Raw genomic sequence first — 26,857 nt, forward strand, 5'->3', positions numbered from 1 at the left:
TGTGTCCTATCTGAAAGCATTTGGCAATGAGCTGTGGGATTCCTGAGGCCTTTGCAATGGTACTGTTGAATGATGCCTTGTCAACTGCCCATTGAGACCAGTGGGAATGAATTTAGGGGCAAATGAGTCTCTTTGAGAGCCCATAGCCTGGGTGTGCTAGGAATTACCTGTATTGTGGTCAAAGATGGCAAGCTCTTGGTTTCAGAGTCTTGGGAGAGTTCAGTGTAGGCACCTGTGCATGCAGTCAGGCTGCAAGGGCAGCAGAGACAGAAGCTGCTTTGGTTTTTTGTCTAAATGAAGGTCTCTGACAATTCATCTCTTGTTCCTTCTTACTCAGTAAACTCACTTAAGAACAGCTTGATAAAAAACAATACAGTAAATATTTAGTGCAGAGAGATGCAGTCTCACCCCGCTCTTGCTCCTGGGCAGGGGAGCCCAGGACTGGCTGTGGTTACACGCTTGGGTGTCCTCCCTGCACAGAGGTTTAGGGTATTTGGGTACCTGCCCAGCCCAAGTATGAGCTCCAGGATCAGGACAGGGTCTGCTGGCCTGGGGACTCGGAAACATCTCTGAGACAACTTGTTAGAATGAAGAACCAGTGCCAGAATGATATTTAAACTGAATGAAATAAAAAGCTGAATTACTTTAACATTACCTTTGCACATATCTCTTTAGGGATGCTAATTCCTTCAAACTTAAAAATCTGTCAATCCCTTTTTGACACCTCCTTCCTCCTTTCTCTCAGAGCATACCTTTATTTCTGCAGCTACTGTACTGACACCTCTTCCTTGTTCTCATTTTAAGAGGTTCTAAGCATTAATCGTGAGCCTCCCAGCTATCTTCCTACAGGCTTAAATTATGCAGATCCACAAGCAATATGTGATCAGAACTATCCAGTCTAACTGATGAGTTCTTGTACAGTTTTGATTTCTCAGCCTCTCTCCTCCCTGTCTGCTGCAGGAACAGAGTAGTCACTTTACACTGTGCATGGCTGGTGTCTGTGCTCCATGTATTTTTGCTTGTCCCCAGCTCCTTGACGATGTGCCCAAGGGCTACAGCCATAGGGAAGCCTCTGTCCGGCCTCTCTCCAGTCCCACGAGCTGGGAGGGGCAGACCCCTCAGTGCTTCTCAATCATTTCCCACCTCCCGTGAAGCTTTTTCAGGCGTTGTCTTGGCAATCAATGGCACCTCAGTGTTTTGTAAAAGGATTCTGCGTCCCTGTCCCTTGATGGTGTTGTTGAGTCCCTACTTATTCACTTCAAGGTCTCCAGCGCCGGCGGAGCGGTGGCATCAGCAGATCGCAGGCGGCTCAGGTCCTTGGGTCCTTTTCTTTATCCTTGGAAGCCTTGAAAGTTTTCCCCAGGCGGGAGGTGAAGAGTGTTAATTTCACACTTCAAAATAATCTTTGCCCTCTATTTCTCGTTCTTATGTACAATTGTGTTATCCAGGGAGATGTTTTAGGGACTCAGGAACAATATGGGGCTTCTCCAGCTTTCTCATCCAGTGCTTTTATTTCCATTGTCTTGAAGCGTTTCTTGCCATTCACAGAAGCCGACCACAATGCCCTGCAGGCTTCTATTCCTCTGGCTCCATGCTTGGAGGCAACCAGCCAGGCAAGCTGGTGGTAAATATCTAAATCTTGGCAATGATAGGATAAATTACTTTCCTGTGCTGCAGAAGGTAGGGGGACAGACCACCTCGGCATGTTTCTGGTGACCTGCATTACTGAACTCCAGGAAAGTGAGGGAGAAGGAGGGAGCCCCTGCTCCTGCCCACTGGGCACTGGTGCCCCAACAGAGGGGTCAAGTGCTGGACATGAGTTCAGCAAAGTATGACCCCCCCGCCCCCACCAGCTGGTGTCTTCTCTTTCCATCCCAACCCTTTTATCCAGACAGGTAGAGAAAAACAAGCGGGATTTGCCTGCTGCTCTTGCAATTGGTCCTTCCTGCAGTCTGATGCCATCAGAGCAGCCCATTGTCTGAGGGTAGCTCTGTGCCACTGGCACGGTGCCACCTCCATGCCACGATGATCCTCTGGCATTCTGTCCTTGAGATGCAGCAAGGACCAGGTTTTACTCAGAGACTGTGGTGATATGAAGAAATTGAAGCATATGAGCATTTGTAGCATACTAGATATGGTCACATTTCTAGTTAGATTTTCTCCAACAGTTTTGATTCAATTTCAACCAGTTAAAGGTCTTGCTCTCAGCTCATTTCACACTGCAAGTAATGCACACAGCAACTGGGAAAAACCCAGACTTGCTGACTTCCAGCACATATTTACTGGTGCACATGGGATTTTCCAGAGTGGAGCTTGAAATATTTTTAAATTAGAATTTTTACACTGAAGGATCCAAGAGATGCTATGGTGAGGCATCCGTGTATGTACAGGAGAGAAGGACAAAATCATGGACTGAGCTTTGCTGGGAAATAACGATCCTGGGAAAGTGCTGGGATAACTGATATGTTCATGCCGATGCTGTGCCACCTGGGGAGGACCTAAGCACAGCTTTTGGCTGACACTATCCTCATTTTTTCTTCCTGCTAGAAAAAAAAGTCTTTGCATATCTGATATCAAATATGGCACTTCAATCCTGTGCCCTGGCAGCTTATGGCATGTCAGGCTGTCCCTCACTGAATGTGACCAGACACTACCCCAACTAAGCTGAATTTTTGGGATGACTGAGGGGTCTCCTGCTTCACCCTTCCCCTTGTCCCCAAATCCCCACCAGAAGCTCCAAGCACACTGCTCAGTACCAGTGGGGAACAATGAGGTTGTTAGGGGAGGGTGCTTGCAGCAGGCTCGGGAAAGAACAGGATGTTTTAATCTTTTCCTGCAAAGTTTTGCACAGGAACGGGTGTTATGTTTGGCTGCATAGAGGCGTCCTGTCCTAAAGAGCTGGTTTTCTTCTTGCCTGAGGGGGAAGGAATGATATCAACCAGATTTGTTGAATGCTAGCAGTTTGGCATGTCATTGTTGGAATTGTAAACACTTTGGGTCATCAGCCTTTTCTGATGCCTTTGCCTGTGTCCTGCATGAGGAGCCCCTTTTCCTTGTTTCTCAATGCTGCAAGGACGCTGCTAAGAAATTACTGCAGCATTTCTGTCCCAAAGTGCTCACAGCTGCAGAGCCTCCTCTGGCCCCTGGAGCTGCTGCTGTGATATCCCCTGCAGCACTTTTGTCTTTTTAGGCTGCCCCCTTTCCAATTTCTGTTCTCCTTGCTCATGGCCAGGTGTACTACCAGCATGTTTTGATATCTGCTGTTTGGACTCTCCCATGCCCTCCTCAGTGGTGGCCAGTCCCTCTTCCCAGGCCGCAGCAGCCACACAAGGGCACACGCCCCTACACAGACACCCTTTTGTAGGAATGAACACGTCTTCCTAAACACTCAGGCAGAGAAAAACCATGTGTGTTTTGGATTAGCCTTCCCCAGCTGTTTTTCAGATAGCATTTACCCTGGAGCTGAATGGAATTTGTTTATGCCCTGCCCAGGTTTCCTGTTCCCATGGGCCCTGGCACTGTCCCCTTTCAATACCCCCAGTGTCCCCTATCCCTGGGTCCACAGGTCCAGTCCCTGAAGGGCTTTATAAAACACTGCAAACTCAATCACCCCAAATGACCCATCACTTCAGAAAGCCCTGGGCCCTGTCACCCCACAGCGCCGTCAGTTCCCTCCCATTCCCACCATGCTGGTGCACAGGTGACTGCATCCAGCTGGTCCATTGGGATTTTGTCTCCAGCTCTGCCTGCTTCTTGCAGTCCCCTGCTGCTCTGCACCCAAAATGCTATGTCCATGGTCTGACTGATGCTGATCCAGCAGCTGAGTTAACCCAGCACAGACCAAGCTACACATGGCAGAGCATGTTTTTGGGGTGGGATGAGCATCCTGCTCCCCCCCAGCTGCTGATGAGGCAGCAGCTGCCCACCTCCTGCCCAGCTGAGGCCTTGAGGGGTCTGAGCCAGCCATTCCCGGATGTAGGAGCAGCCCATGTGCCATTCAGAGAATTGCACAGGTCTAGTTATCAGATTGGAAATTTATGATGCCAACATCAAAGGGAAGGAGACCATGGTGAGAGTGTGGGTTTTCACAAATGCACAGGCAGCAGGATTGACCTGACCTGCAAATTCTCCCTGCAGCAGGAACCACTTAGCAAATCGGGTCAGGTCCTGCCTTCAGATGTCAAAACTTTCTCACAAGCCAGTAACCCGCTTTGTATTCTGACTTTAAAATGTTTATTTGCCTCTATCTTTGTGAGAGTCAATTTTGCAAAATTAAATGTCAGGGCAATGTACTGTGGGATCTTTGATTTAGTATCTTTGATTTTATCAGTTGAATGAAGACTGTGGTGAGTTCACAATGCAGTAACTCGTGCTACCTGGTGGCTTGGTGGCAGCTCTGTTAACTGGGGGACAGGCGACCTTTACTGAAGAGCCCGTCTGAATCCAGGCTGGCTTTGTTTGGGAGAGGTTAAGTGCACTCCAGCGCTGACAATCACAATGTGAGAGGCTCTCAGGAGGCAGCAGCCGTGCAGTGCCTGTGTGGGAGGGAGGGGAACTGCCTCAGCACAGGCGAGACAGCCAGCCTTCCTTAAAACTGAGCGCCGGAGAGATGATCATCTCCACTTGGCAAGCAACTGCTCATACTCGTGTCTCTCGTACTCAGGGAGAGCCTCTTTCCTTCAGTTGGAGGGCCAAAATTGTGCTCTGGTTGCAGGGAGCTGAGGAGCAAAGCATCCCATGGGTTCAGGAATTCCTCCCCAGTTCCTGGTGCATGCTGCACCCGTGCTCAGGCATTACTACATCGTTTATACTTTAGCTCCATCAGTTAGGAAATACTTTGTGCTTTCATCTCAGCATTTTGAACAACTAGGGAGGCACCACTACTCTACCAGCTGCACTAAGGGCTTTCTGCCTTTGATTCCTGCTGTGGTGTCCAAACTCTTGGCCTCGGTTTCAGTGAGGAAAGGCCATTCCATGAAGCACACCAGTATCAGGAGAGCTGAAGCTCATCGTTTAAGAGAGCTTGTTAACAGAAAACTCAGATGTTTAGAAAACTCTCCCCTGAGGTTTTAAAAAAAATGTTTTCTAAATATTGTTGCATGCCATAAGGTCTTTCCCCCACTGCCAGTTGCTTCTCCAGTGCTTGGATGGGAGTCATGAATTCACTGGCAGGCTGTGCAGCAAACCGCCGCTTCCAGCTCCTGCCACCCATCAACTGGCCCCTATTAGAAGAGATATGGCAAGTGGTTTATTTGCTGCCCATATGGCAGTCCTTATGGGATGGATGTCAGGGGAGATCAATGCCTGCCAGGGGGTCGGCCCCCTCTGCAGGCACCACTCTGCCCCCTGACACACCCTCCCCATCAGAAGCCTGCCTGTGCTGAGACTCTGCTCCCCCTGGCACCTCCCTCCTGACCTTCCTTGTCTTTGACATAAAAGTAGGGGCTGTGGGGTAAATCCCATCAAAATCATGACCTGCTGGGGTTCTGCTCCCCTTCAGGTTTCCTCATCTGCAGAGCATCGCTGTTGACTGGCCACCAGCATGGACCCTCTGTTAACCCCCTTCTCCCAAATGTTTTCTTTGGAGAGGCCATGGCTCCTGTGGTTGCTGACAAAGTTTCTTTGTAAACGTCCCGTGGGCTGTCGGTGCCTCCTTCCCCAGCCCAGCCAGCAAGGAGGGCTATCACTAATGTGTGTCATTCATCAAAGCAAAATTACATGTGTCCCAAAAAAAAGGACAGCATGCAGACAAATTACAGCATGCAGCAAATTGCTTACTTGCAGAGGAAAAAAAATACAACCCTCTGTTTTTCTCCCCTCCCAGAGGTAGGTGTTTAATTCAACATATTAACACTGAGAAATCTAATTATAGCTGCAGGACAGGGGAAACCCAGTTGCAGCACAGCACAGCTTTTGCCTCAGCGGGTGGGTGTGGTGTGGCCAAGCCATGCCACATCCCAGCAGGGTCAGCCCATGGCCTGTGCCACACTGGCCAGGCGAGCCCCCCACGCTGCACCAGGGACCTGGCATGGGGAGCAGCCCTGAGGCCACTCTGCAGCCAGAGCACCTGGGGCCACAGGGGAGAGGAGATGCCTGTGTAGAGTGGCATGCTCAGGCCAATTTTTTATTATTTTTAAGGGTTAGGGGTTTAGATTATATTTTTAAGTACCTTCCTGCATTGAGGGACACTTCCTTTCTCTCTGGCTGCAGCTGTGCTGTTCTGGTGCGAGCTGAGACTGAGGCTGGGGAGAATGGCTGGCCACGCTGGTGAGCAGCTGGTGCTGGGGAAAGGGGGGCTGGAAGGGGAACCCCCAGCCAAGTGTCAGCCACGTGCCCTGGGAGCCAGCAGTCCTCCCAGAACTCTGGGGCAGAGCATAAGTCTGGTATGTCCCTGGCATAGCATCCAGCACAGCTCCTACGTCTCCAGAGGGAAGGGTGAAAGGGGCCTGACCCCCAGCCACCCTTGGTTCCCACCTGGCTGCCCCTCCAAGAGCACCTGGCAGAGGTCTGGTCCCTGGATTTTACCTTTCAGATTGCAAAAGCCCCTCTTACATACTTAATTGATTTTCATTTATCACAGTCTTCTCATCTACTTGTTTATATTCTTCCCTACTTTACAAATCTGATCTGACATCTGATTTACAGATTTCAGAAATTAACCTTTGTCCAATGTTTCTGTTTCAAGGCATCTCTATTTATTTACATTCCTGTCAAGTGCATTTCAATAGGAGTGAGTTCTACTTTTGGCTAGCAGAGGAGCCTATTGTTTTCCATGGAAAACAGTTTTGCCAGTGGGGTAGAACCTGAATGGGTAACTGTGGGTCAGAATGTAACACCCTTACTGGAGCTCAGCAGCACTGGGCTGTAAGGCATCACAGATGGCTGGGCTGCAGTGCAGTCCCATGGCAGCTTGGGCATCCCAGACACCTGCCAGGAAGAGGGAGCTAATGACAGATCCCCCTGCCCCAGCTGGCCCCTGCACCCTCAGAGCTGCACCCTCCAGCAAGGCTGCACCCTGGCACTTACGTTTGGTTTGCCACAGCAACCTGTGTGCTCCTCGATCAAACTGAGAACAACTGCCTACAGGAATAGGGATTCTGTATTTCTCAAGCAACAGATAACCTGGCAATGACAATATTTTCTTATTTGTAAAGGATAGTGTATGCATTCTTACTGAGGTACCTCAGAAATAATGCTCTCTGGCTCACTCCACGTTCAAGAGCTACTGTCTTTTATGAAGCATCATGCAAAGGGCAAGAGTAGCTTCTCTTGTAGTGGCTGATGTAGACCTTGCAAAGGAAAATAAACCACAATTCTTTATTGGAATGAAGAAAAAGAAAACAGAGGGGGGGGAAAAGCGAGGGCATGAATGCACCGAGGATTATAGTTAATTTTGGAGTGGCCCCAAAATAATTGCCTCTATTTTCCCTGGTGCTGCAGGCAGGAGGGGACTTAGGGAGTGAGAACTGGTGGGTAGTACCACACAGAGGCAGCAATCCCCACATCCATGCTAACAGCAACAGCACGGACCTTGCAGTGCTCAACCACCACACCGGGTAGCAGAGAGCAAAACAGCCAGGCCAGAAAAATAGCAAACATGTTTTTCCAGAAATAATGTTGAAGGATAAATGTAAATGCAATAAAATGTAGCATGGTATTACCAAAGGTGGTTGGTATCAGACTAATGTTGGTTTTTTATGATTTTTATGATTTTTTATGATTTCTCCAAAGCAATGTCCTCCATTCCCTTTCATACAACACCCTGTGGGAAATTATAAGATAAACAGGTGATCATGAGAACTGGTACGGGAGCTGCAGGGTGGGCAAGGGTGGTAAAGCAGAGCAGAGATGGTGACTCTCAGAGCAAAGACTTTATACATTTCATGGGGATGTGTAGCATGAGAGGGTAGTTACTTGCCCAGTTTCTTAAACACCCTTCTTGGGACTGGACCGTCTCTGTATTTTAGCCATTTACCTTGACAATGTCCTGATGACATTTGCTGGGAGGGCAGAGTGGGATGTGGTACTGGAACAGCTGGAAGTGCAATGGTCATGCACTTGGGAACTCTTAATTACTTCTGTTAGCTAGGAGTGCATTGGTCAGGAAGTATGTAGGGGCTGAAAGACCCAGCTGAATTAATCAAGCTCTGGGAAGTCCCACTGGAAAGTGGGAAGGGGTGTGTTGGTCTGGACAGCCCCAGTAGAAGCAGCACCAAGCAACACTATACAGTTTGATGTGAAGGTGGCAGATAATCATCCACCTTCCCAGTGAAATTGTGGGTGGCTCTTACCACCGCAAATGAGCCTGACCCCAGAACAACCTCAGCCCTTCCTCACCTTTGGCTGCTCTCACTGTCAAACCACATTAGAGCCAAATGGCAGGGGGGAGAAAAAGCCATAACCTGCAATAACCAACCTGAAATAGCCCAGAGGACCTGTTGCTGACCTCACGGGCTTCCTGCAAGTGTCTCTCTCCTGCTGTAGCGTGGGTGGAGGCCAATGCTGATAGCCCTATGTGCCACCTGCACCCCCAGGCGCCCTAAGCCACCACCCCATCAGCAGGGTGGTGGAGAGCAGTGCATCCAAAATGCCTCCTGTGATTAGGGACCTGCTGGCTAAGCCTGTGTGCCCCCAAAGGCCAGGTCAGCATTTGGTTGCCCTGTGGTTACAAACCCAGCCCGTGACCTTCCCGCCATCTGCTGTCCGGCCTCGCTGTAATGGAGGGGTTTCTATTCTTGCTGAGCTGAGCCCACTGGCGCTTACCCATCCTGTAAACAAAACCAACCCTCTGGATTTCAGCAGACATCAAGGATGTAATTTAGTTTCTTAACAGCCTTGCTGAGGCTATTTCGGGATGCGTGCTCCGATGGTGGCACGGCGCTCCCTGCCGCCTCGGCCAGCGATTAGGCAAGGGACAGCAGGATGAGAGCCTGGCAGGACATGCTGATGGTCAGAGACTTCAGCTGCAGGAGGGCTGCTGCATCAGTCTTGCTTCATTACAATTATCTCACTTGGATGATTTCCTTACCTTCTTTCGCAGTTGCTGTAAGGCCATCATACCAAGCACAAGTATATTGGTATTTCACGTCCCTCTGAAAAGTGAGGGCAGGAGGTGGAAAACCTTGTTTCCCTCTCAACCAGGTTTTCCCCACAGCGGTGTCCTGTTAGTAGTTTAATTGCAGCCCAAGCCCTGAACATTTTTTCTGCTCTGGCCGTACTTTGACATGGTGTTGCTACATGGCATACTCCTGGTCTCGGTGATAATGCACCTTAAATCACTGTTTGTAAATATCAAATAGGATGCACTTTGGTTTCAGGCATTTGCATTAGTTTGGTTTTGGTCTGCAGAGCAATACATGACTGTCAGAGCAGTGGGGCAGAAGGACGTAACCAGGAATATATATCCCTTTTGGGTACTCTTTAAAAGCAGCCAGGCGGCTGTAAAGGGAATCCTTCCTCTTCATAAAATACTAGAGGCAAAAATTAATATCTTGTCTGCATTTTGTATCTCAGTTGCTCCCTCTCCTTTCCACTGACCATGAACTGTGCAGCTTATTTACGTGCAGCCACTGAGATTTTGTCAGTTCAGACACCCTTCGGGAAACTGTTCATTGCCATAAATCCAAAGGCTCTGGCAGAAGTCTCTTGTAACCAGGTGAAATGCCATCGCCTGCATCCCAAGGCTGCCATGGTGCTGCAGTCTTGGTCCCAGCATGCCATGTGGCCCTTGCCATGTCCAGGCAAGGAGGCAGGAGCCTGGGCTTCAGATGAGCAGTGAGCTCCTCAGCTCTCCTCCCCTTGTGCCGAGATGCAGCCTGCTGGCACTCGCCCAACTGCACACTCCAGCACCTGTGTCTGAGTGCCCCTGAGCTGAGCATGGGCAGACTACTCAAAAGTAAGGTAAAAATTTGCTGTCCTGGCTGCCTGGGCACTGCTGTTTGTTCTACCTTCAAACCCTTCTGTTTGCAGTGCAGTATTAATGTGAACAGTGGGGTTTGTCCGTGGAATCCTTTTCCCTGTTTCCTCCTTCAGCCCTGCATTTTCAGGGACAACTGTCACAACGTGACATTTGAGTGCAGGGATATGGCAAGTTCACCTCTACAGCGATTCTGATCTCGCCAGCAGCCAGGGGCACCAAGTCAATGTATTAAAACTTCAGCCCTCTGTAACGCTCGTTTGTTAGAAACTGAGCCATTTTCCTCAGTGCTTGCAACTCTCCATACGTGTGCAAACTCATTCAAAACCTAAATTCTTTCTCTGAATTAGATTGTCTGCCTCCCACTCAGGCAGATACATTAGCACTGACTGTGTAACATCAGCTCGACTCTCTGTATAACATATGAATAAGCCTTTGAAATTTTATATTCTGCCCTGCAGCATTTATCTCATATTTTGATCCTGATTTTTCTCTGCTAAAACGCTTACTGGTCTCTTCAAGTGCCTTGATGGTTTACTTGCTTCTAATTTAGGGTTCATTTGGGACTTGCCAATTTTTTGATTGTTCGGTAACAGTTTGTTCACTTACTAATATACATTCTCAAGCCAGGGATTACAATGACTTTCTGAATTTGATAAAGAAAGTGACAAGAGATTTTTTTCACATTTCATAATGTGTAGATGTAGTAGTTTATACTCCTGAAGGAGATTTTAATCACCATTTTAATTCTCTGTTTGAAAGAAAAAAAACATTATTTACCTTTAGAAGCAGAAGAGGGCTCAGGGGTAATTTTGAGAGTAGGGTATAATAAGACACATCAATTAATTAAAACTTAAAAAATATATTGGCTAGAAAAATTTGTGTTGATACAATATAATACTCCAAAATTAGCAGAGATTTGATGTGTGCCACAGAGCAGTAGATTGAAACATGGTGGTAAAAAATAATGCCTTATGCTTTCAGTAGATTGCCTAATATATTGCCTTTGTGACTAATCTCATGAGCAGTTTAAGTTCCCAGCAACCCTTAAAGGCCAAGAAATAGCTTCTTGGAGTCCAGGAGGGGAGGAGGGCTCTGCTGGCCCCTGAGCCATGGCAGAGCCCTGCTCATGAGGCTGTGGTAGGCAGTGCTGCTGTCTGGGAGTCGCTGGGAACTGCCAGTCTCCAGCTCTGGCAACTGGCAGATCCCCCTAGATTATAATAAATGGCAAACCTCCATCGACTTTGAGCGAGAAAAAATCCCATCTTTTCATGTGCAATGTGGGTAATAATTAAAAGAAACATATGGGTTTTCAGCTGATGTACAGCCACATAAGGATTATCAGTGGTGTCTTTCCCCCTGTCCGTGTCCCTGCCCCATGGATCTGTTTGCTTATCCAACGGCATCAAAACTCAGCAAAAAAAAAAAAAGGCACCATGCTTCTATTGTGTGCTTACAACTGCGGCGCTACCTTTTTCTTTTCTCAGAAGGAAAACGCAGACCGCCCTGCAATTAGCAGCAAACCCATGAATACTTTCTTCGTTAACCACAAATGGTTCTTTTCGCGATGAGCGGGCTCACATATGTTCTAAATATGTTCAGTTTCATTAGGCGGCGAAGCGCTGTGGATCTGCTATTTTATTCAGGAAGGCAAACAAGAGCTGCATATGTGCAACATAAGTTGAGGAGAATGGGAAAAACTCAAGGCACTTGCAGAGTGCCTGAGATGCTCGGACGTGATGATTTAATGTGGGATTGCTCCCAGCTTGTTTCCGTCAGCCTTGTCACTAGCACAGATCAGCATGATCCAACCGATGATGCTCCAACTGATGATGCTCCTGCCCTTTGCCAGCCTAAAAGTCCTTCAGAAAGGTGGATTTGGGTGCTGCAGGTGACCCACTTGCAGGGTGGTTGGCCAGCGTGCTGCCGTTTGTCTATGCTGCCCAGCAGCAGGCCCCCAGGCGAAGGGGCCAACTGCTCCCTGGCAAACAGTGACCCTTTTTGAAAAAAGAGTTACCAAAGGAGGCTGCAGCAGGATGTGGCACTGATTGCTTCTTCCCACAGGGTAGGGGGTGAAGCCACCCCAAGCCCAAGCCCCTGCACTGGGGGACAACTGGGCCTCAGGGTGCTGCAGCAGTCCACAAGCTGAGAGATGACTGGGAGCTCCCCCAGATTTTCTCCCATTGAAGAAATTTGGAAAAATCTTGCTCAAATTTTTCCATTTGTCATCACTAGGGATTTTATGCTTATTGCTTGTGTGTTTCTCTAGTTATCCAGTCAAAATGTTTCAAGTATTGAAAATGCACATTTTTTTAATAACTCAGAAGCACATTCACTTTTTCTTATTTTTTTTCAAACCATTTTGGACACAGGAAGCAAAGCAGCTGGTTCTTCAGACCTCAGTGTCCCTTTTCTGTTTCTTCCCAGAAATCATGACGGACCAGTTTTAATCCACATAGCAAGTTCATACAGAGAAGCAAATGAAGATTTGTGTAAATCACATTTTTTGTGTAAACACACACAGTGTTAAAAATATTCACACCTCTAAGCGTTTCCCATCACGTGTGCACTAATGAGTGGATTATGAAATATGTCTTCTGTGTCTTACACTCGGTCCTTCTGATCTTCTCTCTCCCACCAGAAGGGACCCCAGGGAGGCTGGCCCTGCCTGTGGGCAGGGAAATGTTGTGAGAAGTCATAAGAACGTGCACTGTGTCCTTGATCCCTCCCGAGAGCTGGAGCTACTGCATTACTGACGAAATGTCAGGGGACTCGGCATTTGTCGAGGAGACAGTTGTCTCCTAGAGAATTGCGACCTGTTGGAGGTACCTTGCAGGGGCTACAGAAGGTGATGCTGACTGGGTGTCCCTCCATGCCTGCAGCCGTGCAGTGCCCTCACTTAAATTGCATGTACAGAGCGATATTCCTTGGAAATAAAGACAGCAAAATATAAACAAACAAATACCTCTCAGAGGGCCCCAGGAAAGGAGCTGTAAGAAATTAATCTGTTACTATTTGCGGATGGTGTAGAGGTATGTTTTAAATGCCTGATTTGTGGCAGAGAAACAGTTGTAAAGCACCAAATCAAATAAACTAGTGAGAACTGCCTTTGTAGGAACAACAAGCAATCAATAAGTATCCTAATGTCTGCAGCCACTCCATTCATTTTCCTTCCTCCTAAACCCAGGAATTATATTAATAATGTCTTCAGCTGTGCATGGGCTGCTCCGTAATCTTTGTGCAGTGCTGCTGAGAGATCTTCACCTCGGCACACCCCAAGCCTGCTGCAAAGAGCTCAGGAAGCATGGAGTTAAATAAGTTTGCCTTTTCCTCCATCTGAACAATTGGAATCAGCAGTTTGCATTATTTTAAAAATGAATACTTGGAATCAGCAATTTTCTTTTTCCCTTTTTTTTTTTTAAGATCTTGAGGCTTTTTTTTATTTAAAGTGGAAAACTACATTAAGTGCAAGGCACTCAACAAAGAAACAGTCATAAAGCCTAAGTATTCTTAGAGTTATAAAATATGTCCGTGGTGGCAATTCTACTGCCAACAATGAAGTTTTAAGCATTAATATGCCTTCATTGCAGTTTTAATGCCTTAATATTGACTCTATAGCTCTTTTGGGTAATTTTGCTTTCTCTGGTACTTGAAAGGTGATGATGTCAGCGTTCTTCATACTGATTCATATGCAGGTTGATGAAGCTGAGTTATTTATTGAGTTCCATTATATTTTCTATAAACATTAGTTCTCAATAAACAGAGACATTTAGCCGAGGGTTTATTTATTAAATAGGTACTGTACAGATGGTTTTGCCACACATGATGTGCTGCAGAGGATATTACTCAGGAATAATCAGCTGTGTTATAGCTTGGCTAAATTAATAAGATGATAATGATGAAATTGATGCTTTTGAGCTAGGCTTGGTAAATGGTTTTTGCATAAACAAACTGATAAATTTGAGAAGCAATTACTTGCTTGTCAAAGATAAAAACACAACAGGGCCCATTTATAGTTAGGTCCTATTTATTTTTAAAGATTGTACCAGATTTTATGTTTAATACGCTGCAATTAAAAAATAATACTTAAATGAAGAATAATAAAAAACTAACTTTCTGAGCTCTCCTTCAAATTTGAAGATGCAGCATTGCTTGGTTAGACATCAAGTAAACTTTTTCAAGGCTTTCACTACATCTAGAAAAAATGTAATTGTTTTATGAAAGATGCTGCCTGGAGTTGTGCAATGCAGACTCTGGCAGTGCTTTTGGTAGCAGTATTTGCTCTAAAATCAAGCTGGATTTCATATAGAGAGACACAGTCTGCAGTTCCCCATTTAATGTGGATTTTGCTGCAGCAAAGTGAACAAACCACACGTGTACTCCCCACACACATCACCTTCATGTACGCAACAAAAAATAATTTAAATGGGCGTGTATAGATGTGTGTACCTTTGTATGCACAGTGAAGACGTCACTTGACTTGTCTACCAACAAATGTGTGTGTTGTGTGGTTTTACATACCAGTCAGAGTAGATTATTTCTGTTTATTTAGAAAAACAAAGGGACAAGTGATGTGCAGCCCTTCAGGTGGTCCTGCTGGCGAGGACCTCATGAGCGTCTGACACTATGTTCTCAGAGTGATAGCAGGCCTCTACAGTGATCATGGTTGGTGGTTACCATCTGAGGGTTTGAAGGCACCCTGTGAACATGCATTTAGCTTTGTAATGTCCCTGAAGGAGAGGTATTATTATCACACAGCTTGTCGTCACCTCCTCCTATGGGGACAGGCAGCTGCTGTATGCGCTGGTAGGACAGTGATGCTCCTAACAACTTCCTTTGCCTTCTCATGCACAGAAGGAAAGGTTCAGACCTTCAGTTATTTCTCTTTTTCCCTGAAAATTGCTGTGCTCCAATGGCACCTATGTCTTCTACTTATAAATGCTACTGTGGGACCGTCCTGAGTAGATTATACCTGAGGAGTCATATGGCCAAACATAACAAGCTACACAGGCATGTCCTAACTTACAAGTTTCCATAATTTCTGACACAAAAGGCTTTTACTTGTAGCCTTACATCCTTACTCTGTGAGGATGTAAAGCAGTAGTAATGTGTGGGAGCAGTCCAGCCCTGCAGGAGGGCACAAGTCCAGCACAAGCAGGAGGTCCTGCTTGCCCAGGAGGACTTCCCACCTGGAAGTGGCATGGCATCATCAGGAGGTTTTGCAAAGGGAGTGGGCACAAAGCCCTTCCTCAGGCTGTTTAAAATGTCACACCATGAGCAAAAACAGATTTGTAACAATCCTTCTTTGAAATGTAACATTTTTTTTTAGGAAATTTGGTCCTGAAGTAGTAGTGTAAGGTATTCTGTGAATTTATATGAGCAAATACTTCATATGTTTTTCTTGCAGCTGTTTGTAAAACGTTTAAGGTCTTATGCCAACCTGAAATTCTTACCAGGGACAAGCAGGAGAGTCATTCTCTCAGACACAATGCCAACAATGGCTACATAGAAGAAAATTCATAACATGTCACAACATCAGCAATATATATAAATTCCTTCACAACCATACACAGTTTTTGCTGTTACTTCAGGCTGATTACCTGAATTATAGATATTCATTGTAACAAAATTAAACAAGGTCATTGGACTAGCCTTAAAAACCTGAAACGAGGTTGTCTACAGTACTTGTGTCAAAGGTATGAACCTCACTGATGAGCTTTGCCCTGCCACGTGGGTCTGGGTGCTGACCTGTGGGGTAGCAGAGCCATCACTTGACAGGATGGCTGAAGCAGCAAAGCTCTTACTGCAAAACCCAAACCCAGGTGGCAGCCACCATCCTGGCTATGCCCAATTCCCACCCCCCCAGAGGGAGGTGAGTCCCCTTGAGTGCTGCAGAAGGGTATGGGCATACCCCGGGTGGGAGGAAAGAAGTATCTGTCGCTTCCCAGTAAATGTTCCCATGTGTCTGAACCTAGACCTGACAAGCTGTACCCTCATATAAATGATTGTGCTTGTGGGATACAGAGGAGTAGGTTTGCGTTCATGAAAATAGTATTTATGTCATTAAAACTGTTTATAGACTTTTACAAATATTCACAAGATGTGATCAGTGGTCTGCAGTGAGATTTGGCATGATGTGGCTTTGTGAGAATAAAAAAATACGGTGTAGGTCAACCTGCTCAGCTTGGACAGGTTTGTAAGGGAGAGGGACTTCCTTGCACTGCTTCTCCAGGAACAAATTTAGCTCAGTGTGAATTGACATCCCTGCTGCTGAACTGAAATGTTTTTAGCAAGGACGTGTTGAGTAGGGAAAGGTGAAGCCATTCCCATGCTGTGGTACCACATTTACCCAGGCTGGGGTCAATGTGAAATAGAGCTGATGGATGGCATGGGTTCACCTAGCAGTGGGTCTTGGCAAAAGACTTGGGTGAGACCTTTCTTGGAAAAAAAAAGTATATTCTTTTGGGCATTGCCAAGGTTCTTGCACTGAGGAGGAAAAAAAATTGGAAAAGTCAATATCAGTTCAGTACTTTTCGAAATAAAATTACTTTCTAAGTATTCCTGGAAATTTCATGTAAAAAAAAAATTTTAAGGTTTTTCTTTGGGTTTTTTTTGAAAATGCCATGTTCGAAGAAAGTATTTACTTTTAAGTAGAACAAGACTGCTGACAGTGAAGATTTTCTCCTCCTGCACAGCTTTACAGTACTGAAGTATATTGTTGGTCAGTGAAAACCAAGACAGAATTTTCCCAAAATATTGCTGAAGTTTTTTCTTGCTTTAGACAAGGTCAGTACTCAGCTTTGGTTTTGGTAGAAGCGTCAGCTCGCCAAAAAAAAATGTACTCTGAATAGAGAGAAATCTGGAGCTGCAGCTGCACAAGACGCCTGTGCTTAGGACTGCTGGCCGTGCCATGCCAGCACAGCCCTGTGCTTGGCCTCTGCCCGCGGGGCCAGGGCCTGAGCAGCACTTCCTTGCACGTTTCTGACCGTGCTGCAAGGAGCAGCCAAGTCACTTCAGTGTCGTTTGCTGTAACTCTTACACCTGCCTTAAAACCCAGCGTACGGCGGTGCTTTAAAATAGAATCATTCATTATTAATTAGGTCACAGTAAAAAAAAATCCTATGGATGCATTCGTGGCCCTAAATGAGCCAATCGCAAATAATGTGATTGTAATGAATTCCAAAGGAATAAATAATGACTGAGCCATTAGCATAAAGTGCCAGTCACAGCTCTGCGCTGCCCGCCTGCCCGCCTGGCACCGCTTCCAAACCCACCCAGCCGGCCGCCAGCCCGGGCACAGGGAAGTTCCTGCCACAGGCTGGCAGGGGGGTGGCAGGGTCTGCCCCATCATGTGGGGATGCAGAGGGGGGGCAGGATACTTTGGTGACTCCTACTGGGCCTTGCAGTGGCATTGATCGGAGGACAGCCACCCCAGAGCCCCTTTGCAGACAAGAAACAGGATAATGTGGAAACATGCAAGAAAATATTTTTGCACCTCCTGCTCTAATATATAATCAGAGCTTTCGTTCCATGGTTTGCACAGGCGAATTAGTTAGAAATTTATCTGACCAGAAGTTCAGTGTGGCGTACATTTATGGTGAAGTCTATCCCTGTGCCTGTGTTTGCTCTCTGTCACGGAACAATTATCTACCCTTTTAAGAAATTCAAAATTTGTTTCTATTTTAATAGACACTCCTAACCATAAACAAAAATTCACATCACTTCTGATCGCAGCGTGCTTAAAAATCTCTCCCAGGAAAACATCACTTGTAACCTTCCTTCTTCTACCCTGGGCATTGTCCCAGGTGTTTCTGGGAAGCCACTGGGCGGGTGGCAGCACCAACCTGTAGCAGGACAGATCTGCACAGTGCTGGCAGTGACAGCACAGACAACTGAGCGAGCAGAGGGCAGAGATAGAAGGAAAATAAAACAGGATGAGGCTGGAGGGAGAGGGGTGCAGGGATGGCGAGGTTCTGGGAAAAAGAGCTGTTTTCTCCAAGCTGCATGGCTGTGCCGGGGCAGAGCGACGTGTTGAACACTGCAGCAGGGCAGGGACCAGTGGCTCTGGGAACTCCAGCCTGGGGCAGAGCCCTCCATCAGCCTCACCAGGCACCCTGGCATACTAAATAAGTAGGTAGAACAGGTAGCAGGGTGGCAGTGGGACCTGTTTTGTCAGCGTCCCCTTCCCTCCCAGCAGCCAAGCAGACAGGCGCGTCAGGTGCTTATGCCCCTCTTATGTCTGCTGTTAAAAAACCCAGCCAGGGAATGTCATTAGAAACAGCCACACCATCTGCCTCTTCCTCCCCTCCCCTTTAAATAAGGAAACACCTTGTCAAACACATCCCACTAAATATCCCTAACACCCTCCCGCACGCTTCGCGCTCAGCGGTTCACGGGATCGTGCACCATCTGGACCCTCGCACTACATCTTGGTGGCAAGGCCCCAGCTCGGACCCACCGCATGCCCCATGGCCACTGGAGGGTCACACATCCATGTGGGGCAGGAGGAGCTCACAGAGTTAAGCAAAAGCAATGAGTTCATGGGAAAAAAAAAAAAAGCCCAACAACTTCACATAATGTTGTTAAAGGTAGAAATTAACCAAAGAGGACCTTAAACACAGATATTTATTAACATGTAAATGGACTGAGTCAGCAATTAGTCAACAGTCAGCATAATTGAATAGAATATAGTAATGGAATTGCCATTTAATTATTCCCATTTTGTTTAAGGTAAATATTTACCACAGTCATGGGGTTTCCATTGTCTTTTGCACGGAACATCAGTGTCCATGCAGATGGTCTGTGTCAAAGTTTCTCAAGAACTTTAAAAGGGCAGGTTACCACCTCCTGTCCTTGTGTTGGTGTGCCCCGATGCCATGGGTGAGCGTGGCCAAGGAGCATTGCCCATTCTCCTGTGCTTGGGATGGGTCCTGTGGGACCCAGTGGCCAGTGCCTGCAGGCCCTGAGCCACTGAAGGTGGTGGATGCGTGTGGTCTGGGGCTTGCACCGGCTCAGCTCCCTCCCACCCACAGCCCTGCAAACCCAGGCAGTGGCTCAGGCACACATGTGTGCACACACAGCCCCCCCACCCCTGCTCACTGACCGTGCAGATGAGTCTTTGTTCTTGGTGATTACTGTGCAGACAACACACTCACCCGGCTGCACCGAGACACTGCGAACGCACCAAGCGATGTGCTGATAAGGGAAATAGTGTGGAGAAGAGCCTAAGGAGATAGAAGAACATTATTTTAAATTATCTTGGACATAAAAAACAAAGTGAGGATTTGGCAACCTTGCAGCAAAACCCTCAAAACCAGTTATTCCTTTTAAATAAAAACAAAAATGAGAAACAGTAACTATTAGAAATCCCACCTGGTGCTTTCTCTGTGTTAATGATGCTTCTTAAATTGCATGTGGGTAAATGGTAATTTTGTCTCACACCATTAAAAACTAATGGAACCCTTGATGATAAGAAATGCCATAGCTAGCTTGTTGGAAAACGTTTAATTAATAAAGTAATAAAATTATTGTAAACTAGTGCAGTTTCACAGAGGATTCGATGGGATATAAAACAGATAAAACATCCTTGAGAGTTGGTACAAGAAAAAAATGCTTCTCTATAAAAAACAGCACTATAAACTTAAGCTGGTCTGTGTTATACCAAGTTAACACAAGCTGCGATGATACTAAAGGTATTTGGATAAGCCTTTCATGGAAAGTGGCAGGAAAACCTCCTGAGTGCAGACGGGTGTGTTTTCAAGGAGCAGAAGCCAGAGCACCTTCCCCTGTACTGGTGTGGGACTCAAAGTGATGGTTAATGGGAGCTGCAGTCCTACGAGCCCAGGGGAATAATTCTGATGGTGTTATTGCTGTTATCGGTCTGTCCCAGAACCTCCAGAGTCAGGGACACCACCTCCACTAGCCTGAGTGAGTTTGGGGTGAGGCACCATTCCACCCTGCTGCTACAGCCACTTTGCTGCATAATTTTTGTGAAGCAAGTGGCTGGCGGAGAGTGGAGAGGAGGAGTAAGACTCTTTCCTGCCCCAGGGAATGAGCCCCGATGCTCCACACAGCTGGTTTGCAGCTCTGTGCAGGTGGCCAGCTGGTGATGAGGGCAGTGGCACTGCTGCCATGGCTGCAGTACCAAGTGTTTACACACTGGTAACTCAGTGCATGTGAGTGGCATCCCAGCTGCTCCACAGGTGAGAAGAGTTGGGGAGGGACAAGCATGGGGAAAAACACATGGGAAGTAAAGGCTGGTTACCCCTCCTCATCCTGCTGCTGACCCCAGTTTATTCTTCACATCTTCCTGGAGGCATTTCCTTGCAAGCTTTGGGGTTGGTCTCCTGTAACTGGGAGACTGTAAAAGAGAGGCTTTCTGCATGGCATGAGCTGGGTCAGGTACCTCTGGTATGTACACACCCATGTACCAGAGCCTGTAAGTCTCCATTACACAGACACCTCAAAGATTTGCAGATGTTTCACTTCAGGATGGGTGTAATCTGCCAGGTGCCCAAACTTTATTTTAGCCCTAAGACTAAATCTGCACATCTCAGTGACAAGCACCATCAACTCTAGTCGTGAGTGCTCAGCCCATGGCGATGGGAAGGAGCAGGAAAGAATAGCTGGGAGAAAGGCACACAGGCAGGTCCTGGATTTTGGGGTGTCATGAGAGCCAGTTGCAGCCCTGGGCACTTGGCAGCCCCTGTGCAGAAGCAGTGCTGCTGGGGCAGCAATGCCAAGCAACACCAGCACTCTGTGATGTGCCACAGACAGACCTGGAAAGGTTTGGGACCGACATGGGCCAGTATTTTTCCAAACCACCAATGACATTTTTCTATAAAAAGCTGAAAGTGTTTCTGTAGTGGGCTGGCATGCCTTCTTTCCTCCCACATCAGAATAGTTGAGGCTCACACTGGGAAATGAAGGACGCTCTGCTGTGCTCCCAGTGTGGATGGTTTCTTTTACCAAGGCTTTGTACAAATACCATCACAGCCATGGTTTCTTGTCTTCCATGTAACTAAAATAAATGATATTGCAGTATGTACAGCTTGTGCATTGCTGTACCACAAAGGTTAATCTTGTGTTCCTTAGTTGCTTATGGCCTGGTTGTGTTAAGGGGATGATCAGACCTTACTCACAGAAAGTCTGGTCTCCTCACCAAGCCACTACAGACACTGCTATGCCACTGATGCAATCACAGTTTCTGGTTAGTGTTTGCAGCAACATATACTTTCCATTTGCGTGTCTTTAGTTTCCTCAGCAGTCTCCACCTTGATCATTAGCTAGAAGCCATCCTGCTTATCTCTAGTTTTAAAACAAAGTGTGTGGTTTTTTAAAGCACATCAGCACAAATAATACTGCTGACAATGTCACCCACAGCCACCCAACTGACACAACACCAAGGGCTCCTTACTCGCTTTGGCCTCAGTGCATGAACAGACTGGTGATATAAGACCCTTTCCCCACCCAAGGCACCATCCACCTCTGGGAAAAACACTGTGGTTTTCCTCTTGTAGGCAGATTTATTTTTGAGGTAGCCTCAACAATATGGGCACAGGGAGAAGGCTGCTGCTCATTACGGAGGCAGAGTGAAAGTGTTCCTGGGGCTCCATAATTCAGCCACACTGGCAATACCAGCAATGACTTTTCTATTTGGTGGTGTGTGAGAAATGAAAACATGAGCAGGAGTGCACAGAAGACTGGTATGGCCAAAGCTGGGATATTTGTTCCCTGGCAAACTGCAGTTGCTCTTGATTTAGGCACCGTTTTCCCAGCTGATGTTTTGCAAACCCGGCAGAAGATTCAGCTTTCAAGGCTGTGAAAGTGAACGTGGGGCTGGAAGCCGCCCCTGCTCACACTGGCATAAAGTCAGGCCGAGCCTCCTTCTTTCAGAAGATGTTGCTTGTTCCAGGACTGTGGGGGCAGTTTTGGGACGGAGATTTAATCTTTTATTTTTCCCATATGTCATAAGTATGTCTAAGATGATGACAAAATAATAAATTGGTGGCTGCATGAAACTTTTTTTTTTAGCAGCTGTGTTTTTAGAATATTATAATTAACCATCCTTTTGCCTTAATCACTTAAAGATTTCTAAAATAACTAGGAGCTTACTGTACCTTCCCTTGATTTGAAGCTTTCCCATGTGGGAACCATGACAATTTTTTTAGGAAGGGAGGACAGAAGAAGCAGGGCAGAACTAGAAACACAAAGTCAAGTTTATCAGTATAAATTACAGCATAAATTACTAAAATTACTGTAATAATTTTAATTTATAGCCATTGTACTAGAAGCAGGAAGAGAGGTGATATTGTATTTAATCTGCAGAATGATTGAGTCACTTCGCCTGGACTCATTTTTGCAGAAATTTAAAAGAAGTAAGTGCAGTATTTCTCAGAAAAAAAGACAGGGTGAATTGTGAGTAAAGGAAAAAATATTTGTCGACCTGCCAGGGAGAAGCACGATTAAAAGCTGACTGTTAATATAGCATGTGGGTGACAGGGCTGTCTCACCATGTGGTTCCTGCGCATGGCTCAGGTAAAAGCAGAGGGCTATAGCTAAACAACACTATACTGTCTGTCAATGTTAGGGGTTTTTCTTTTTTATATAAATGACATGTTTTCTTTTGGCAGATGGGACTGAGCCTTGAAGAATAAATTTTTTGGAGGCAAATTGGCTGCCTGGAAATATATGTATTTAGGAACCTGTCGGGTGCTGTGAGTGTCAGCACCACCCCAGCTGAGCTGGCCAGCACCACTCTGCAGCTCGCCTGCTCCAATCTCCCCACAGACCCCCCAAATCCCCAGCCGGCCACTGCCGGGTTGGAGCAAAAATGACAACTCCGATACAAGATTTGCTCTGGATATTGCTGATATTGCTTTGTGCCTGCCTTATAAAACTTCCCCGTTGGCTATTTTTCCAGCCAGGGGATTTTACCCAGATGAATGTGTTTGCCTCCCTCTCACCAGCTGCCAAAATCCAACTTATCTGTAAGTGGAAATAACGCTTGGCCTCTGGTCGATCAGAGCCTCAATGCTCTTTACGAGAGGAGACGAAATAAAACCATTCCCCGTGTTAACAGCTGTGAAAGCCGACGTGCTGAGAGGTTAAGTGATTTGCCGAGTGTGAGAGTGTGAGGTAGGATGGTGCCTGGCTCTCAGGAGCCCTTTTTCGGGAGGAGGATGGGGGTGGGGTACCACAGACCCCCATAAATCCCCATTCCCAAAAGGGCACCTGGTGGGAGGGACCAACCACCTGTAATGTGCCTTACCCCAGACCAGGCATAAGCAAAGTTTTACCAGAAATAAAATTATATTCTTCAAAAATCCTCCTAAAATTTTGTACTGAAAGCAGGTGCTGGGTTTTGTGAGCCAGCATCAGAAATAGGTGGCAGCTGCGAAGATTTCTGAACATCCCAGCAGTGCCTAAGTATTGGGAGGTAAGCAAGGGAAGAGATAGATTAAGCCAGAATCCAGATACCTTGAAGCCTACAACAGTGCATATGCCCAGCACAGCCTTTTTTCTGCCTCGAGACATTTAGGCCTGTTTGTTTAACCAACAGAAGTGGGCACCTTTTAAGAGCAAATCAGGATGCCCAAATTAGAGCCTAAGTATCTATATAGTTCTTCAATATAGGTGGTGCAGCATATGTTAATACAGCAGAATAGTTTATTTCTATAAATGTAATATTTATTGCCACTTTATACAAGGAATATTCTAGACATGGTGGCTATATATATACAGGTACAGGTAATAAAAAAGGCACTGTAAAAGGCACACTCAAAAATAAGCAGTGTTGTTCCCCAGTTCTGTAGGGTCGGTAAAACTGATAGCAGCTCCCTAGCAGTGGCTTCATCTCCACACTCACAGTGTGTGTTCTTAACACCTTCCTTCACTGCAAAACTGAAGTATTTAACCCAAAACATACAAACAAATCTGTTATTCTTCTCCTTTATTAACCTTCAGAGTCCTCTGAAATCGCACATGAAGAGAAAGCTCTTCCCTTTTCTTTTGTCTAGGAGAAGGGATTTAAACTTTATATACAAATAGATACACACATACATGTAAGCCTTCCCGTGTAAATCAGGCACACACAGAGCACTTTGTCTGCTTCTCTATAAATACATATACACATATGTATATCCACAGATATGCAGGCATGTGTGCATATGTGTGTGTAAAAAGAGAGAAAAAAAGACTTAGAAAATGAAAGACAAATGTTAGAGAATGATATTCCCAAGCCCTCAAATCCCTAATCATGAGTTTGATGCAATATTTGCCCTAATGGGAAATGATAACTGGCACTTTTCCAAAGCAAACCTCGAAGAAAGGAGCAATAAAAAAGGAAAATGCTAGCTTGGCAGTTAAAGAAAGAGGAGCCGAAGCGAGAACTGCTGTCGGAGATAATAAAGAATTAACCACAAACCCCTTTTCTATTAAGCACAAAAAAGGATATTAAAATAACATGCCCCCTCCCTAAATGTTTCAAGGCTTGTGTCATGCTTCTCTGCGCAGCTTCCCCGGGATGTTCTGAGGCGCGGGGCTGCAGCCCCGCTCAGCCGCCTCCCAGCTCCCTTCTCGTGCGAGGAAGCCTGCGCTGCTCCAACACACAGCAACTCTCAATCACGCCCCTGGTTTTGTGAGCTTACACGGTACGTTCCAAATCTTGCCCTTTCCAACGAGAGGGAGTTTGGTTGTGGCCCGTGACCCTGTGGACCTTCAGGCCCTAGCTGTGATGAAGCAGTTCTGAAGGGCTCCCTCTCCCCTTGCCCTCCCCTCAGGAGGCTACATATTGGGCAGCCCGCTGTACAATGCAGCTTGGCTGCTGTGTTCTCCACACTGCCCATAGGCACAAAGAGATCAGTTAAGTATACAGTGAGTCCTAGTGCCCTGTTTTCTGGTTATAGCAGCAAGCATCAGTGCTTTCGCCTTCATGCTCTTACTACCATTTTTACACTTGGGGCATTTTCTCACTTTAAAAATTACATGTGATAAATTACACAGAAAAGTGCCACAGATCTGGGACAAAAAAACTGGTGCAAAAGAATCGTATCAAGAGCAGCTAGATATAGGAGAGAAGACAACAGGAAGGAGGGCTGTGAGTCAGGAGGTACTTTTCCATCTAGTATCCCCTCTAGGAGCCTCCTGGGACATCCTGTAATGTTACTAACAAATAGAGATGCTGTTCCCAGTGTGTGTGTGTGTGTGCCTAGTATGCCCTCCTGCAGTGCTCCACAGCCAGGAATGCACCAGAGAGCCCAAAATCAACACCATTTCTGGCAGGTCATGTGATGTGCAGGGTTTTGGTAACTGATTTTGCTCATTTTGTGATTACTCAAACCATTTTAACAGCAAAATCCAGCATAAATATCCCTTGAAATTTCCACCTCAACTGAATAGTAGATTTTACTATGGCAATTTTAAGTTTGCAAAACAAGTGGTACTCAGGGCACTACAGACTCAACAGGTTGAAATTACCCCTTTATATCAAGTCAAAGAGACCTTCAATAATCTTTTATTTCAAAGACATTTATGACCTAACTTTGGTTCATGAGCACATAAGACATTAATGACATGGAGTAATGCAATGTAAAACTCCTTTGGTACTTCATTATTATCTGGGTCTTTGATATGCAATTTCACAAGAGCTAAACTAGCAGCTCCTTTAACAGCATTTTGTAGAGCTGGTCCTCACTTGTGTACTAGGAGTGCCCCAAAGCCAAAATGGCACAAGCCAGAAAGGTGAAGATGCAATAAGGAATCACTAAAACTTTGTCATAAATGTCAAATGAAGCATATCTGCCAGTAAGAGCTTATTTTAAAAAACAGTGTGTAGATTGCATTGATCTTAGCCACTACAAGGGTAGAGCTTTAGAAGGAAAAGAAAAAAATGCCTATCTGTACAAGATGTTTTTTAAACCTAAACATCTTGCTCTTTTAGGCTTCTAAAACTCTTTGCAAAGGAGGTATAACCCACAACTCAGGAAACTACTAATATAATCTATCTTTCAGAGATGAAAATCAAAACTCCTTCCTGAGCTATGTCCATGCTGAAAAGCAGAGTTAAAAATCAGCTGCTTTTATCTGAGTGCCTAAGTTTAAAACTACTTAAACAGAATTCTACCAGCTTTTAAATAAAAGCCCGTTGTTTGTCTGCCAGTACCAGTCTCGGTTAATTTCTACGCTGAGCTTAAAAAAAAAAAAAAAGAAAAGATCAATAAAGGTGTAGGTGGAGAGGTTTAAAAAATAACTACTGGAAATGGTGAGCCAAGATCTTCGGAACAACTTGTCTCTGCCTGAGGTACAGGCAGGCTGGTTTTTAGATCAGTCACCTACAACTGTGGTGTCATGAAGTGGAAAAATACCACTGAGAGTAATTTTTAGCAGAGAACACCAACAGTTCCTCTCACATTCGCATCCAGTGAAACTCTATTCCAGTTAGATTCATTGGCAAATTCTAAATTCTTATTTGATTTATCAATCACAATTTTATATTGTTAATTCGTACGTTCATTAGACAAATCTATCTCTCTAAGGTAATCACTTAAGGTACTGTTGGCATGTGAACATGCACAAATGGATAATTCTTAATGACCTTCTAAGTTGACATATTTTTGGCATCAGTTTTCTGTATCCTAATTTCAAGCTGCCTCTCTGGTGTTATTGTAGGGCTGACTTCACAGTCAAGGAGGACATGCAATTGGAGGTTGTTAATAAGATTGTTCCCATCAGATATCAGCAGAACGAGGAACAATAAGGTCAGTAAGAAGTCCTCTATTTCAGCAGCCTTGGAAGAGAAAATGTTTGACCAGATTTATGACTTTTTCAGTACTTCTACAGTAAATAATTTTTGCCCTGCAGATGTTTGGTAAAAACAAAAATTGTCAGGGAAGTTGGAACTAGATGATCTTTAAGATCCCTTCTGACTCAAACCATTTTATG

The sequence above is a fragment of the Manacus candei genome, unplaced genomic scaffold (genome assembly GCF_025592945.1).
Source record: "Manacus candei isolate 608988 ecotype Guabito, Panama unplaced genomic scaffold, ASM2559294v1 h1tg000023l, whole genome shotgun sequence".
In the NCBI taxonomy this organism is placed as follows: Eukaryota; Metazoa; Chordata; class Aves; order Passeriformes; family Pipridae; genus Manacus; species Manacus candei.